Raw genomic sequence first — 8,560 nt, 5'->3', positions numbered from 1 at the left:
GGAGATGGGGTGGGCCAGGGACTAGGGCCAGAACCCAGCCACCGTGATGGACATCATGGTTTGTATGACGAGCCACTGCTTTCTTCTGAAAACCACATGCCCACTTCTTTTGGGTCATATCCCTCCCCCAACCTCAGCCATTGGGTTTTAGTGGAACCTGGATCCAGAAGAGGCCATGAGTCAATGCTAGGCCAATCAGAGCTCTTCCCTGGAATTTCAAATTAGAACCAAGGAAATAGAGTCTTTTCCTCTCTAGTGATGAAAGCTGAGATTTATGAGTCCAGGAGTAGCCAATGGCTTAGTACCCCAGCCCAGTGGAGAAAGCCCATGTAGGAAAATCCAGCTGACATTCAGAGAAACAGAAGTCATGCCCTGATAGCATTTGAGTGTGTGACACTCAATTCTGCCCTGCCTGGCCTGAGATTTGGAAATTCGAGTCAATAGAGCCCCTTGGAGCATAAACTGAATCAAATTGGGTTTCTGGCACTTTCAATCTAAAGAATTCTGGTATCAGAACTGTAGACCGAATGGTGAGTTCACAGTGAGTCTGGTACCCAAGATGGTTGATGCTAAAGACACTCACAAGGAATGCCAGAGCAACCCTCAGGGACCTCTTGTCCATCTTGAACCTGGCATCCCCAGTCTGGCAACCTGCATGGTTGCGCCCGGCATCAGCCGTTGCTATGATAACGGAGCTGGGCTGGCTGCCTTATGGAGAAGGTTATTTATTTGCTTCATAAGCAGGAAGGCCCGAGGCACATCATGGCAGGGCCCAAGCTTGCCTTCTTTCCTATTTCATATTATATTTCACCCTGGCAAGAGTGATTCTTCTTGGCTGGAAAATTGATTTTAAATCACCCTTCTTGCTGCTGACAGCCCTCCACAACCCTCCCTTCCTGGGGCCTTTGCCCTCTCTCCCTCTCTGCAAAGCTCTCCCCCCCACTCCTACCTTCCAGCACCCCTGCTAGACAGACAAACAGAAAGACACACACACAGACACACACACACACACACACACACACACACACACAGAGTCTTCTCCACGCTGGGGATTTTATCTTTTGCCAATTCCATTTATTGATGCACTTTTATAACCAGCTCCATCTGTGGCACTGAAACCAGCCTGGAGTGGCACCCTGGGAAAGGAAGCCGGCCAGAGGATATGTGGGCATGAATTCTTGGTACCTGCTTGGGGTGGGGGGTGGAGCAAGAGCTGGCACCAGACAAGAAGACCAGTTGTTCCAGGAAAAACTTAGTGCAAGGATGGAGATTCAGCTGCCTAGCCCATGAGTTCTATAGACCAACAACCTCAGCTAAGACACCAGACACCTAGTGCAGAGGAGAAAACACAGGTGGGCAGGGAAGAAGGAGCCATGCGGGTGACAGAGCTCCTCCTAGAGCCCTTACTGCCTTCCGTGCTATGTTGCCATTGTGCCTTACCCATCCCTGCACCTGGCTGCAGGGGAGAGGCTGTGGAAATCGGTGCACAGGCTCCAGAGCCTGAGAGGTTGTCATCCCCACTGCAGCGCTCCTGCTTACTAGCTGTTTGGGATTGTCTGATGGGGATCTGCCGGTTTTTTCTTAAAGGACTAGATAGTTAATATTTAGGTTTGCAGACCATAATGCCTTCCCCATTACTCAGTTCTGCCACCGTAGAACCAGAGCAGTCAGAAACAATATGTAAATGAATGAGCATGGCTGTGTCCCAATAAAACTATTTACAAAAACAGGTGGCCCTCTCTTGAGGCATAATTGGCCCCTCCCCACCTTAATCCTCCCAGTTCAGGGGCAACTCTCAACCCTGATCACAGCTGCTGAAGCTCAGCCCAGCTTCTCAAAGGAAAACTGCAAAACTGTGAGAAAGCAAGACTTCCTGCCAGTCACTTAATACCTGTGGCACAGCCAAGGGGTCAAGAATGTGGCCTAGATTCAAGCCTGCCTTTGTCACTTACAAGCTCTGTAATCTTGGGAAAGTTACTTAACTGCTCTGGGCCTTGGCAGCATCATCTGTAGAAGATGCTAAACAGAGGGCAGGTATAAGGATTTGAACAGTCAGCTCATGTGCTAGAACATCTCTGCTAGTCCAGCAGATACGAGCCTCATTATTCAGGGGTCTGGTGAGATTGCGAGGTGGGTAACAGAAGGAGGCTTCCGTATGCCAGCAGAGGAACGCCTCTAAATCCAGCCTTAGGAGGGCTTCCCTGAGGAGGCAACACTAGAACTGAGGCTCGGACAACAAATAGGAGTCCTCCAGGGGAAGAAGTTGGAAACATGTTCAAGCATCTTATTGAAGGCAAGAAAAAGCAAGTCTTTTGTAAGGGCTTACAAGGAGCTTCAATATTCCCAGGGTTTGGTGCAGAGCAATCAGGGAGAGACCAGGCTGGAGAGACAAGCAGGGGCCAGGTCATACAAGACTCTATGCACTATGCAGTAGAATGTGGATTTTATCTTCATGACAATGGTGGCCCTGGAAAGGCTTTAATTGGAGGAGATGTGTACCTAGATGTGTGCTTACTCTGGCAGCTGTCTAGAGGATGGATTATAGAGGACATGAGTGGAAGCAGGGAGGACCACCAGGAAACCCTTGCACCGATTAGGGCAGGGAGGAGCCGACTACCCTAAAGCAGGAGCCCTGGAAAGAGAGGAGAGGCACACACAGGAGATGTTAAAGAGATAGAAGCATCAAGACACGCAATCCTACTGGACATAGGGAATGGAAAAGAGGGAAGAACCAAGAGTGACTCCCAGGTTTTTGGCCCAACTGAAATTGCAATGGGCAGAATCAACTGATATCACCACTTCCCCCTTACAGGTCTAAAACAACAGAGCTTTATCACAGACTGCTTTGGAGCTGGAACTCAAAAGCCATCATGCAGGTATCTCTTCAAGATCCTGATTTCAATTCTTTTGGACATATGCCCAGAAGTGAGATTGCTGGATCACATAATGGTTCTATTTTTAATTTTTTAAAATTTAATTTAATTTAATTTTAAAATTGAGGAATTTCTTTATCATTTTCCACAGACTGTTGTACCATTCTGCATTCCCACCAACAGTGCACAAGGGTTCCAATTTCCCCACAGCCTCACCAACACTTGTTATATTTTAATTGTTTGAATTTTTAAAATAATAGCCATCTTAACAAATGTGATGCAATATCTCGTTGTGGTTTTGATTTACATTTCTCTGACCAGTGTGATGTTCAGCACCCTCACATATGCCTGTTGGCCATTTGTAGGTCTTCTGTGCATGATAATGCTTATTGCAGCATTATGCACACTAACCAAGATGTGGAAACAACACAATTGCCCATCAACAGAGGAATGGATAAAGAAAATGTGGTAAATGTGGTAATCACATATACTATAATATTACTTAGCTTTAAAAAAGAAGGAAATCTTATCATTTATGACAACATGAATTGACCTGGAAGACATTATGCTAAGTGACATAAATCAATCACAGAAAGACAAATATTGCATGATTCCACTTGTATAAGGAATCTAAAATAGTCAAACTTATAGAAGCTGAAGATAGATTGATAGTTGCCAAAGGATGGGTGGGGGGTAGGAGAGGGAGAAAGGGGAAATTGTTCAGTGAATATAAAGTCTCATTTATACAAGATGAACAAGTTCTAAAGAGCTGCTGTACAACATAGTATCTATAGTCAACAATATGGTGCCATGCACTTAAAAAATTAAGAGGGTAGATCTTATGTTAAGTGCTCTTACCACACACACACCCAAAAAAAAGCAAAGGGACACAAGAAAGTTCTGGAGGTGTTGGGTATGTTTATCACCTTGACTGTGGTTATGGTATCACAGGCATATGCATATGTTGAAACTTATCAAATTACATCAAATATGTACAGTTTTCGTGTATCAATTATACCTCAATAAATCTGTAAAAAATCATCATGCAGTCTTAACCTATGGCAAGAAAGAGCCTGTCAGAGGTCATTTCACCCACCCCCCTGCCTCTGGACCTGTCTGCATTTAACCCTCTAAAAATCCAGCCATGAGTGCAGTGAAGGACAAATGTTCCTTACAGTGCACAGGAGAAAAGCTGCCCAACGTGGAGGTGAAGGTTTCCAGTCTCTGGAGAGTCAGAGCTTTTAGCTGTTAAGTAGACTGGACCCTTTCTTCCTTTTTTTCCTTTTAAAATTAGCCAACAGGGTCAGTTTCCTTGCTGTGGGGGAGGGGGAGGGGTCTGGCAGATAGCCACCCCAACCACATCACAGCTAAAGCTCCACGGCCCCAGCCACAACAGATGCAATTTATCTACAGCCAAGGGAAAGAGGCAAAGAAATGCTGTTTCTTCCCTTCCTTGCTGTTTGAGGCCATTCATCACCTTCGTTAATTTTATAGCAGTGTGGCGTGCTGAGCTCTCTCTGCCACCCCCTCCCAAGGAAATGTGAACAAATGAGGGATTTGGAACCTATGCTATCAAGGAAGGCATCAAAGCACAGAGGGGTGATTAAGGATGGATCCACAGACTGTTGTAAGGATTAAGGATCACATTTCCACCCCTCTGCCCTCCTTACTTCTTATTTTAACTCCCTCCCATGCCCCAGAATTCCCCAGATAGAACTTGAGACTTTATCTGAGTTGTGCACCAGAATGGAAGTCTTGCTCTAAAACACCTAGAAGCACCTGTGGACTTTGAAAAGGGAGATCATTGTAATGCTCATTCCAGTGATCTCTGATTTAAGCCAGCAGAGTGAACAAAACAGTGAACTCTGTGAGAAAGTCAGGAGGCCTACAGGACTTAACGCTTTGCTGAGAAGTTGGAAAGGTGGAGGAAAAAAAAAAAGAACCCTCTCTCATTAGGGTGAGAGCTTCTGTGTTGCTTAACTCAAAGTAGAAGCAAGAGTTTTAATGCATTGAGTGATGCTATTTGCCTTGCTACAATGGAAAAGGTGTGTTGTATAGTGGAGTTTGGGTATTATAGGAACCTGAATTTGAATCTTCACTCCTCCATTACCTCAAGAATTTATAAACTGGGGATGGTCTCTAATCCACTTCATGGTTGTTGAGAAAATTTTTTAAATTATTGTATATATTTTATTCACTGATTTTAAATCCAGTACCAGTATTAATTTTTTTGCACCTCAAATTGTTCTAGCTTTCACTATTAGAGGCCCCATCAGGTTAACTCCAGACTTCTTTCAACAAGCTTCCAGATGTTCCAAGTTCATTTTAAATGTACAATTCCTCACACCTGGCATCAGCAACTTCTTTTAGGAATGTCAGTTCCTTTTAATGGAGAATGGTGCTTAGAGGCCAAGAACTGAGCGCTATATGTGCTCATTGTTACTGAGGTGTCACTGCTTCTAGGCCCTGTCATCAGATGGAGATATGTGCACCAACCCATGCAAATATGCACGTCTGTATTTCTGTGTCTATGTGTCATACTGTGGCTTTGCATGATAAAAGCAAGGTGAGAAATAAAAAAAGAATGTTTTATCTTATTTCTGAAACTTTTCTGTTAGCTCAAAATTGTAAGTTTTTTAAGTATATCAAGAAGCTAGAATGTAACAAGTGTGCAATATCTGCAAACTCCCTTTCCATCCCTCCAATTTCTGAACTTGATTGCTCTATCTACCTTGAGAATTTATCAGTGGAATAATATCTACCCTATCAGGTTGTTGCAAAACACACTGGTTGTGTTTCAGGATATGAGCCTTCAAAGTGCCCTATAGCAGCAAATTGGTGAAAGGAACCACTCTGGCCAAGCTCTTTGAGCAATTAACTAACTCTATCTGAAATTTGAAGCTGAGTCTCTTATAATACAAAAAAGAGAGGGGCTAGTTCACATTCCCCTAGAAGTAGACCCTGAGACAGGGTTCAAGTTCTAATAATTTATGGGGGGAGGACCAGAAACACTATGGGGGAGTGGGAAGTGATCCAGAGAAAGAAAGGCAGCCAAATGTGTGTGATAATAAGCTCACTCCCCCGTTGAGGGACGGCTACATAATCCCATGAGGAAACTCTGGGAAATGCTGTAAAACGCATGCCTCAAAATTATCCACACTCCTCCCAGCAAAGTAGCTGGGGGACTTTATATACAAACTCCCATCATTCATTAATTGAGGGCTGCTCCCAGGGGTTGTTGCTCCCCCAGCACATGCAGAGTGGCCTCCTGTTGTTCTGGGGAAAGCCCTAGGACCAGAGCTGTAGATACTGTAGATGGGTCTCAACACTTTGCCCCAGACATCAGTGGCCATGCCACACCCAAGTTCAGTTGGCTTGACTCCTTTTCCTGAGCTTCCTTGAGAAGACCATGCAATGGGAAGAGAATTATGGCATCTCCTGAGCTTGTGGCTTAGGAGGAGAAAATTTGTCAAGAAGAGCCAGTTTCATCTAACCAAATATTCATTAATCTGTGACAAGGTAGCCAGGTCTACAAATTTCCTCAAAGTGATATTAAAATGTATTTATATAGAGAGCTAGGTGGCATTTCTCTCTATATGAATATGTAAATTTCTGGGTTTGTAAGTATCTGTAGTTGAGAATGAGAATGAGACAGGGAGTACAGAGCCATGAATTCATAAAATGTTTTAAAGGAGCTCTCTCCAACCTTTTGGTGTGTTATGTTATTAAGGTACAGTAGACTTGCAAAGTATGTTGTAAATCTAAAAGTTTAATGCATCATTTGCAGAAGTTTTCCACTGAGTTTGCTCTAAGAAAGGGCAATGAGGAGAAAGAGATGTCATCTCAACTTTTCCCCTTGAGAAGAGTTGCATGGTTGGCTTCCCTGCCAGAGCCGGCATCCTACCCTGCATCCTGAGGATCCAGAGCTTCTCGAATACACAGGTTCATCTGCATAGATGCAGGTTGTGCCCAGCACAAATGCACCCAGCCTAGCAATGAGGGAGCATTGGAATCTCACCCATGTTCCCTTCACCAAGACAAGGACCTAATGTAGGACGGCAACTGCCTAGAAGAAGGGGTGTCTTTTCTTAATTTGCATAAAAGCACCACATGGGTCAGCAGCATCCATATGTGCAATACACATTATGTGCAAGCACCCAAGACAAGGAGTTGTCATTATTTTAAGCATTGCAAGACCAAGACACAGAGAGGAGAAAGACTTCTCCAGAGTGCACTCATTTGCTAGGGCCTCCATAACAAAGTATCACAGACAGGGTGGCTTCAACTATAGCAGTTCTGGAGGCTAGAAATCTGAGTTCAAGGTGATCAGCAGATCAAGGTGGTTGGCTTACAGATGGCCGCCTTCTCTCTTGTGTCCTCACTTGCTTCTCTCTGTCGTCCCTCTGTGCCTATCCGGGTCCTAATCTTCTCTCCTTATAAGGACACCAGTCATATTGGATTAGGGCCCCACCCTAATGACCTCACTTTAATGTAATTACCTCTTTAAAGACCCTAACTCCAAAGACAGTCTCATTCTCCAGTACTGAGGGTTAGGATTTTAACATATGAATTTGGGGGCTGGGGGAGGCACAATTCAACCCATAACACAGAGCAACACAGAAAGTCATTAATGATTCCAGAAATAAAGCTTGATATTTTCTGACTTCCCCTCTATGAAACTCTGGGGCTTATTCCAAAGTCATCGTGTCCCTGTCAACCCTTGTTCTTGACAGAGGTGTAAATGGAATTGCAGACGCTAAGTAAAAAAGCAGTTCTGCCTCACTGCTGTTCCTGCTTAGCGAGTCATGTCACCATCCCCAAATGGAGCCAGGATCTCCTGTGACACCCACATAATACCCACCTCCACTAGTTCCCTTAGTAGAAGGGAGTGTCATACTACAGCCAAGAGCTCACAGATGCCAGTTAGACCCTCCTCACTGGGCAGGCACCTCCCACCTAATCTACACAGAGAGTGAGCTTACACAAACCCAGTTTCCAGAGACATCTGGGTCATTTCTGCATGATTAAGAGTTCACTACAATAAGGCCCCTTCCATGTCAAACTTCTGAGCCTGTGCTCACCTCCACTCAGGGCTCTGACTGGTCTATGTAAACAGAACCTCCTAAAGTAGTGCAGTGCACGAGCATAACTGTATGAGGCAGCCCTGCCCCAGTGTCCCCACCTCTTACTCCATAAGTTCTTTCTGTCTATTCCCTCCCTTTACCCTCCTCTTCACACCTTTCCCTTTCCCAGTCCTTTTGCTATATTAAAACTGCTTCTCCCTTACAGCCAATCAACTGACAGGCAGTATGGTGGCCAGTCTCCCAGACTGCCCCAGCGTCTGCTGCCTCCTGGCATTCACATCCTTGTGTAGTCACCTCCCACATTGTATAGGGTGATAGAACACTGTGGAAATGATGGTATGTGACTTCCAAGATCAAGTTGCAAAGACATCGTGGCTTCTGTCTTTGTCACTTTCTCTCTCTCTCTCGAATCACATGCTCTGGTGGAAGCCATGTCATGAGAAACCCTACAATAAGATCCACCTAGCAGGGAACTGAAGCTTCTTGCCAAAAGACAAGTCAGTGAGCTCAGAAACAGACCCTCCAGACCCAGGCAATCTTCAGATGACTGTAGCCCTGGCTGACCCACAGCTAAGCTGCTCCTGGAATTCTCCCCCACAAAAA

Source organism: Eumetopias jubatus, unplaced genomic scaffold, assembly GCF_037043125.1.
Source record: "Eumetopias jubatus isolate StellerSeaLion01/CBP00866 unplaced genomic scaffold, mEumJub1_p1.0 scaffold_4, whole genome shotgun sequence".
Taxonomy (NCBI): domain Eukaryota; kingdom Metazoa; phylum Chordata; class Mammalia; order Carnivora; family Otariidae; genus Eumetopias; species Eumetopias jubatus.
This window is presented reverse-complemented; position numbering follows the sequence as displayed.